General features: G+C 42.9%; 1 pseudogene; it reads left to right on the forward strand.

Moving 5' to 3' along the window:
- Positions 1-4,651: 4,651 nt before the first annotated feature.
- Positions 4,652-5,630, forward strand: LOC132212682 (transcriptional enhancer factor TEF-5-like; annotated as a pseudogene).
- The last annotated feature ends 3,882 nt before the right edge of the window (positions 5,631-9,512 follow it).

Consider the following 9,512-nt stretch of genomic DNA (forward strand, 5'->3'; position numbering starts at 1 on the left):
ACCTTTCCATCACCCCCCAAAACAGCTCTATACCCATTAGCAGTGGCTCCCACACACTTTACACTGGTATCCCTAAGCTCTGTGAAAACATTAATCAACTTTTATTTTCTATAGATGGTCTACTATGGAGATTTTACATAAATGCAAACACACAGTACATGCTTTTTGGTGACTAGCTCATTCACTTAGCATAATATTTTCAAGTTTATGTTTTTGCATGTACCAGTACTTCATTCTTTTTAGGTATGGCTTAGTGACATTTCATTGTAGAGACATACCACATTTTTAATTCATTCATTATTTGATGGACATTAATTTGTTTCCCCTTATATATAACTAGAGGCCCAGCGCACGATATCACATGGGACCCAGACTGACTCCCGCCAGGCCAGGCAGGACACAGGACCCAGAGTCAAGTCCCCACCCACCCACGCACACCTCACCACTGGCGCATGCAGCCTCCTGGTGACCAATCTTTGGTCATTCCGCCATTACGGCGTACGACCACAGGCCTTTTATGATATAGATGGGATGATGAACACTGTAATACAAGCTTTTATGTGGACATATTTTTTTCTTGTGTATATACCAGAAGGACAATTGCCAGGTCATATAGTAACCCTATATATTGAACATTTTGAGAAACTGTCAAACTGTTTTCCAATGTTGCTGCTGAACCATTTTACCTTCCCATAAACTATATAGGAAGCTTCCAATTCCTTCACATTCTCACCAACACTTATTGTCTTTTCCATTATCACCATTATAATGCATGTAAAGAGGTATCTTATTGTGGTTTTAAATGGCATTTCCTTAATAACTAATGGTGCTAGGCATTTTTTTCCTGTGCTTATTGAATTTTTTAAATTCCCTTTTTAAAGAAATATCTACTGAAATGATTTTCCCAATTTTTAAATTTTTTATGAAGTTGTAAGAGTTCTTTGTATGTTATAGATTTAAATTCATTATCAGATATATGATATGCAAAATATTTTCTCTCATTTAGCGTCTTTATTTTTTAATGGTATCCTATAAAGTACAAAGGTCATAAATTTTGATGTCAATTTATCTATTTTTCTTTGGTTGCTTGTACTTAGGAATCATATCTAAGGAATCACTGTCTAATCTAAGTGGTAAAGAAACGTGTTGATATTTCCTTATAACAGTTAGTAGTTTTAACTCTTATACTTAGGTTTTCAATCCATTTTGAGGTAACAATTCCGCATGGTGTGAGTTAAGATTCCAACTTTATGTGTGGCATGTGAATGTTTATTTGTGCCAGTACCATTTCTTGAAAAGACTATTCATTCCCAATTGAATGATCTTGGCATTCTTGTTCAAAACAAATCGACCTGAAGTATGAAAGTTTATTTCTGGACACTCAATTCTATTCCACTCATCCACAGTATATCTGAAGTATAAGGCTTCCAGATTTATTCTTTTAAATATTGATTTGGCTATTTTTCATTCCTTGTATTACCATATAAATGTTTGCATCACCTTGTCAAATTCTGTAAAAGAGCCGATTTGGATTTGATAGGTATTTTTGAACATTATGTATTATGTGATATCTTGTAAAACTTAAGATATCCTGCTGACACAAATATGTTAGGCTGGGTAAGTGATGGGTGTTGGCTATATTAGGTAGAAAATAATAATTTTGGAAAGAAGTTCTGAGAAGGAAAATGTAGAGACCTCTGAGAACCACAAAAAGATTATTGCAACCTTGAGTGCTAGAGGATAAAGCTCTGGCATCATTCCATTTTTCTAGGAAAATGTTGTAAATGTTTCCCTCCACCTCCAGCATGGCTCAGGATTCAGGATCTGGAAGAGGAGCCACACACAAACGAAAGAGAAGAGACAAGAGATAATTTGGGAATATTGGGGGGGCCAGGCGGGTACAGTCCAAATACAGAGGAAGGAATTCCACCGGTGCTCAGGCCGCATCAACCTTTTATAGTCAGAGGTAAACAAGGCAGTGGTCACCATAGTTACACAGTTCTTGTGAGTTTCACCTGTTTTGACCATAGTTACATTTCCTGCACTTCCCTCAGCCCATTAGCCTCCCAGATAAGATCCAGGGAGTGTTATAAGGTTAAGCCTAATTATGCTAAGAGGACTGTTCCCTCTAAACTGGGATTTGTTTGTGACTTTGCCAGCAGGTCAGTCCGAGGCTCAACCCTATATCGGTTTCCCACATCTCTCCCTTTTTTATTATTAAGCTACTACAATGAAAACTTAAACATCAAGAACAAAAAGCTACCATAATAAAAGTAAAACTTAAGCATCAAGAACAAAAATGTTTAAGTCCCAATTTTGATGTCCTGCAGTTCTGAGTCCAAGTTTCAATGTCTGACAGGTCCTTATGCGTACATGTCAGCAATGATATTTCAGTTCTGGATGGTGGACAAATGGTGGCAATGCAGGTCCGACCCTCTCTGGTTTGATCCTGGGCAACCTGCACCGACGCACAACTGCTTGACTGCTAGCATGGCAAAGTGTCATCAGCATCTTCCATCTCTGGATTGTTTTTCCTCTTGTCCTCATGGTTAGAGCATTCCTGATAATTCCTCTCTGTTGCAGGAATCCACATGGTCTTGGAGTCGTTTTCTGATAATATGCAAACATATTCTCTACTAAAAGTTAATAAAGGAAATTTTACTTGGGATCCTTTTTATATTTGCCCAAATGATTTTCCTTTGGCTTATTTTGACACCATGTATGTTTTTCATGGGTGTCTTGCTGTTAGCATTACAAATGAAAAAAATTTTCTAGATGTAAATTTGTTACAGAAATTTTTCCTTACATGCTATTTTTCCACTATCCCCCTTTTTTTATTTAATTATTAGGAGCCTTTTGGAAAATTTTTATAATGCAGTCTAGATAACTTTAAATTTTAATTTTTTGCACAAAAATATGACTGCTTTAGGTTCATTGCATGTTAAGCAATTTTACCATGAAATGAAAATTTTGGTTAATACTACTTATTTCAATTAAACTCATTCCTGTCAAATTTAATACTCTAACAACAACCTTAGTTTACACTGTAAATATTAATGGAAAGGATTATTTTGCATCCTTGAGAAGGCCTTGAGCATTCCTGGTGTTAAGCTGGATTTAGATATAGGGTAGCTTCTGTCAGCCAAGTCTCTGTTTTATGGGTACCAATCTTAGCTGGGCCAAGTCTCTTTCTGTTATCTGGGCCCGATCTGAGCTGGGCATGGGAAGTGGGAAGCAGCCATGGGGGCAGGAGACCTCTCTCAGAAGGGGCGAGTGTTCAAGCCCCTGCATAGTTGGGGGGTGAGGATCTATGCCCCACCTCTGTTGACCCCCCAAGTTCTCTCCTGATGGCCCCTCTGCGACTGTGCCTGTCTTAGGTTGTTCCTTCCTTGAGGAATCTTACCCATCTCTGGCTAACCAGCCATCCTCCGGGGCCAAGCAGGGTGATGTGAGGTTCAGGTCTGTCTCCTTGGTAGCCTATGCCCCTGTGGCCTCCACACCCAGCAACTGCCTTGGGATGCCCTCGCCTGCTGGCGGGGCCCCGGCATTGATTACATATCTTGTGGAACCCAGGTTTCTTCTCCAGGGAGGGCCCAGCTCATGCCATTGGGCGAGAGACAGATTCATGGTACCAGCCACCATGAGGCTTCAACCTCAGCATGAACAGAGAGCTCAGGCAACAGCTGTGGGCAATTGGATTGTAAAAAGAGGGACCCTTTTGGCAAAAAGAGCAAGAGGTCAATACAGAATGCTCAAGTGCCTTCCCAGGGGGCCTTTCACACAGTGGAAGGGATTAAATCCTTTCCTGTCCTTATTAAATTGCTGTCAAACATTCAAAGAATTAGTTTGTAAGTTTGTTTGGGATAAATGTACAATATGCTGTTGTGAAATATCAAAAAATTATTAATGACATTGTAGAATAATATCATGTAAGGATATTCTTTGCTCTAGGCCATGGCAATTCAATTTTTAAACTGGAAATGACATTAATTAAATTTCTTTAGTCTTTCAGTAACTTTACACTAGCTACATTAAGGAAGGCAAAAACCCAAATTATTTACCTTTCTATATTAAACCTAGTACATTTAATTACAGTCTTCCAGATGTTTGAAGGAAAAACTTCTTTCTATTATTTTCTCGCAGAGTAATTTCTAATCAGTATCCTCATCCTTTCACAGCTGGGTTACATGTGGAGAATTTCAATTTAAAAGAAAAATTGTTTTCTTTTATACCAAGTAACCTACAGGGTTACTTCTTGGATGTTGACTGGTAGTGCCACAAGGTCATGTATTTCAAGTCAAAGTCACTAAATTTGGTTGAATTAAAAAAAAATCCTTTAAAAAGAGAGAATAAACTTTTGAAAACATTTCAGGGCCCGTGAAATGTCCCAAAGTCATTCCTTGGTTATAGTTTTGAAATCCAACTTGAAAGACCATCAAATATATATATATGTATATATGATTTAAAGATTGTATACTTTTTATAATTATTAAGAGATATCAATTAAATTTAAACTGATCTTAGTATTTAAAAATTTCGGTTGGGATCACAGAATTTTCCTCTTTTTCAATTAGACCAATAAGCAACATATTTTGAATTCCTAATTATTTCAGAGAAAATTAAAAAAAAAGCACTAGGGGCTACAGCTGGGATGGACCCTGCAGGGCTGGGTGGTGGTGGTGGCGGCAGCCATGGTGGGGAGGACAGAACCCACTCCCGGTGGCCATTCAGCACCATGCTCTTTGCACAGCCAGCCTACCACATCCAGCCGCCTCTGCCACCGGCGCTCAACAGTGACGAGCCCCTGGCCCCGCTGGCCCCAGCTGCTGCCTGGGCGCCAGTGTGGCAGGACCGCACCATCGCCTCCTCCCGCCTGCGGCTCCTCGAGTACTCCACCTTCATGGAGGTGCAGCGCGACCCCGACTCATACAGCAAACACTTGTTTGTGCACATCGGCCAGACAAACCCCGCCTACTCGGACCCGCCCCTGGAGGCCGTAGACGTGCCTCAGATCTACGACAATTTCCCCCGAGAAGGGCGGACTGACGGGGCTGTACGAGAAAGGCCCCCAAATGCCTTCTTCCTGGTCAAGTTCTGGGCCGACCTCAACTCCACAATCCAGGAGGGCCCAGGGGCCTTCTATGGGGTCAGCTCCCAGTACAGCACAGCCGACAGCATGACCATCAGCGTCTCCACCAAGGTGTGCACCTTCGGCAAGCAGGAGGTGGAGAAGGTGGAGACCCAGTCCGCACAGCTGGAGAACGGGCGCTTCGTGTACCGCATCCCCCGCTCGCCCATGTGTGAGTGCATGATCCAAGTCATCCACAGGCTGAAGCAGCTGCCTAGAGGGACATGATGAACAGCGTCCTGGAGAACTTAACCATCCTGCAGGTGGTCACCAGCTACGACTCCCAGGAGACCGTCCTCGTCATTGCTTTTGCCTTCGAAGTCTCCAGCAGCGAGCACGGGGCCCAGCACCGCGTCTACAAGCTCGTCAAAGACTAGGGTGCCCTCTGCCCCACCACCAGGATCCACGATGAGCCTCTTCTCACACACCTGCCTGGCACCTGAGGGTCCAGGATTGAGGACTCCTCTGCCTGCCAGGCCTCAGGCCTAGGGCCAGAAGGCCTCCCCACTGAGTTAATGGCTCCACAGAGAAAGCTGTTAAATTGTGAATAAAACTTACAAGTAGGCAAAGGCAAAAAAAATAAAAAGATGAATTTCATTCCAACCTAATCAATCCCTGACGAGGAGTTCCTCTTTTCTCCCCCTGGTGTCTCACATTGCTACTTCCCACACTGCAGTACAAATAGTATCCTAGCTCCCATATGCAGTGCCAGTCACTGCTCAAAACACATTGTTTGTGCAATATATTTAATTACAACCAAGGTAATAGGTAAGTAGTCCGATTTTTATTATACAGTTGAAGAAATAGAGAGCCAGTGGATAACACTTTGTCGATTTAGGGAGACAGTGTTAGAGATGGAATTTGGACTCAAATTCATGAAACTCAAACTTTAGCTCTTTAATTAGCATTTAAAATCTCTCCCATAAAATACCCAATTAATAAATGTCTTTGGAATAAATTAATCAATCAATTAATTAATCAAAACTACCTCAGGTTGCCTCAGTGCCAACGATTTGTCCTGCCAAGTTCTCTGAGTGGCCATCAAACAGGAATGTAAATGCACGGTGTATGTGCTTTTTTTGTAGTTAGGGACTTAAAGGAGCCTACAGATCATTTCAGAAAGCACCTCGCAGGCTTCACCTTAGTGAAGTCATATGATACCTTAGATGGACTTCAAAATAATCCCAAGGGAGTGACATTGGGTGACGGTAATGGTAAAACAAGACAGAACAGAAACTGTTGAAGATAGTGATTGACATATTGGGTTAATTATACTGTTTGATCTGCCTTCGAAAACCATCGTAAAGTCCACAATTAAAGGTTCTTTTTTTAAAGCAGCAATTTCGAAAGCTTTTTATCCCAAATGCATTTGGTGGAATGATGTCTCTTTTACAGGACTAATAATTCTGAGGAAGAATAAGATAAAATAAAATAATGCATGAGACAAGATAAATATGTTAATGACAACATTCGTTCTCTGAGAAATATTTGAAATTGATGGCCCCAGCATCCCAGGTCATGTGAAAGGTTTTTGATTTCCCTCTTCTCCCTGTCTGGGTCATGGTGGCCACTGACTACCTGGCCAGCACAAACCTGCCTACAAACCTGCTTCGGCCAGGCCCTACACCCTCAATCATTTGCCTCTGCTGTTCTTACAAGCTGTGCATCAACCTCTGTCTGATGTAATCACTTTATTGGTCAGTCTGAACCCCTTTAACGCTTACTCTTTCAAACTCCCCTTTACCTACTAACATGGCCACACGAATACTTCTTGTGGATCCTAAGCTACAGAGCACATGACATACTGAGACCCCCAGGCGCTGTGCTCTGCAACCTGTTCTCTTCATTCTGAGGCCACACTTCCCACAGTTCTGCTGCCAGCAGGTGGCTGAGTGCAGGAGGGATAGCAAAGCAAGTCCGTTTCTGGGAGACACGGACTCCTCTGATAGACAACTTTGGTTGACGACACCCAAGCACCCGCTTAAACTCCCCTAGACTGTGTAGCAGATCACATTTCCACCCAACCTTCCCCCTCTCTCTCTCTCCTTTACCGGGAGTCAGTGCTGTACTGTAATCTGATGTCTAATTCTCCCAGACATCCCATTTTCTCTCACAGGTGCTTTCATAATAAAAATCCTTGCTTGTTTCATCACCTTGGCACCTCCTTCTTGGAGGACTGCTAATAATATAACTACGTATGAACAGATTCCCTAACTCCCAGTCACTTGTAATGATAACTCCTTTAGGCTTGTTTAACTCTTCAGTCTTCTATGGATTTAGTGTTTGACGCTTCCCTTCCTCCTGACTTCTGCTAGAGAAGCTTGGGTAGTAAGGGGTAGTATCTCTTTGTTCTCAAGGCTGCTCCCAGAGCCCTCTTTTAGTTGTTGCCCTTTCGTTAAATCTGACTGCAGCTCAATGCTCTCTTTGTTGCAAAGGGGAATCAGATACAGGTGAGTTCCTTGAGGGGCTTTGCCGGAGCTTCCTCCTGTCCCCCTTCCTGTCCCCCCGGCTGCACAGCTTTCTGATAAGGAAATTCCGATTCTAGCCGATGTTCCTAATACACTCACCCCAACCCAGCCCCACTCGCATGGAAAGCGGCCTTCTCGGGTCCTTCTGGGGTGGAGTCCTTCCAGGGCAGCTCAAGCTCACCTCCTCCTAAGTGTCCAATAAACACAAAACCTCACACATCCTTGCAGCACCCAGAGCTGGAGGCTGAGGACTAAGCAGCTGCCCTCCCCCCTCCCCACCCCTTTCCCCACCAGGGCCTCCTCACTGCTCTGTTCAACAAGGCCCAGGTGTGGGCGCAGCCATCCCTTTGGTACGCACTTGACCGAACACTTCTCAAGGGAAATGCAATGCCAGAACCCTCTTCTCTCTCAGACACCCCTCATCTCTACCAATGATTCACTCAGAACCATATTCACAGAGCTCGTGGGTGGGGAGCAGGCACCTCCTCTTCACAAGCCATGCCTCTCCTTTCAGGCTCTGACATAGGACCTAAAGGAGTTTTTTGAAAGAGCTACCCTCCCTGGAGCAGTTTTCTGTAAACGGAACAGAGGAAAGGGGATGGACAGTCTGAGTAGCAGAGCATATATGACCATGGCACCAGGTCCTCGGAAGATGTCAGCTACCAATTATTCAGGGCTTCCTTTAGAATGTGGAAAGTGTTTGAAACCTCTTTGTCATCAGTTTGATGTCCCAAAGATCAACTCCAGAGAACAAGAAAGCTTCATGAAATATTCGCTCTCCTACAAAGCACTGATTCAACCCTCTTTGATATTGTATCCCCTTTTGATACTGTATTGCTGGCACTTAATATCAGTAATTCTGGCTTTTAAAATTTTTTATTTATTGATTTGGGAGAGGGGGGTGGGAGAGAGGGGGAGGAAGAGGGAGAAAGGAAGGGGAGAGGGAGGGTGGGAGGGAGGGAGGGAGGGAGAGAGAGAAACACTAATTTGTTGTTCCACTTATTTATGTATTCATTGGTTGACCCCTGTATGGGCCCTGACCAAGGATCAAACCCACAACCTTGGTACATTGGCACAACGCTCAAACCAACTGAACTACCTGGCCAGGGCTATCGCTGACTTTGATTCTACCTTGATGCCTTTCATTGGAGTCCTCTTTAATAATGTGTTTTCTGGATCTGCTATCCCTTCAATGTAACTCAGGAAATAGATGGAAAGATTTTAGATATTCGCCTTCATGGACACACTCCTTTTATTGACTTTTGGAATGAGATCTGAGTAATTTTTAATCCATAATCTTTTATCCACCTTATTTGCCTTGTAATTTATTAACATGTGACAGCAGAATGATTTCCAAACTCAGACATCTTTGCCTCATGACACTCGTAAGATACTTTAAAATAGCAGGTCCAGTCCCTTAACTAATGGTTTTTCTGTTCTGGAATATTCCGGGTGCCACACCTACTGCTTTGAGATTATTTTCCTTGTGAAGGAGTCTGTCAAGTTTCATGATTATAACACTAAAGGGGGCGTCCCTCCCATTTCTTAAGTACTAGTGCTCAAGCATCAACATATTCTGAAAGATTTCCATGTCAGTTATGTTCTGGATGGTTGTTTCAAGGATTCAGCTCTCACATAACTGATACAGCAGCAGGCTTAGCTGCACCTCACTGCTGACCAATACCTACTACATACACTTCCAGTGCCTGGCCAGATGGCTTTTTGGTTGAGCATCGACCTATGAACCAGGAGGTCAGGGTTTGATTCCGGTCAAGAGCATATGCCAGGATTGTGGGCTCAATCCCCAGTGTGGGGCATGCAGAAGGCAGCCAATCAATGATTCTCTCTCATCATTGATGTTTCTATCTCTCTCTCTCTCTCCCTTCCTCTTTGAAGTCAATAAAAATATATTAAAA

The sequence above is a fragment of the Myotis daubentonii genome, chromosome 11 (genome assembly GCF_963259705.1).
Source record: "Myotis daubentonii chromosome 11, mMyoDau2.1, whole genome shotgun sequence".
Lineage (NCBI taxonomy): Eukaryota > Metazoa > Chordata > Mammalia > Chiroptera > Vespertilionidae > Myotis > Myotis daubentonii.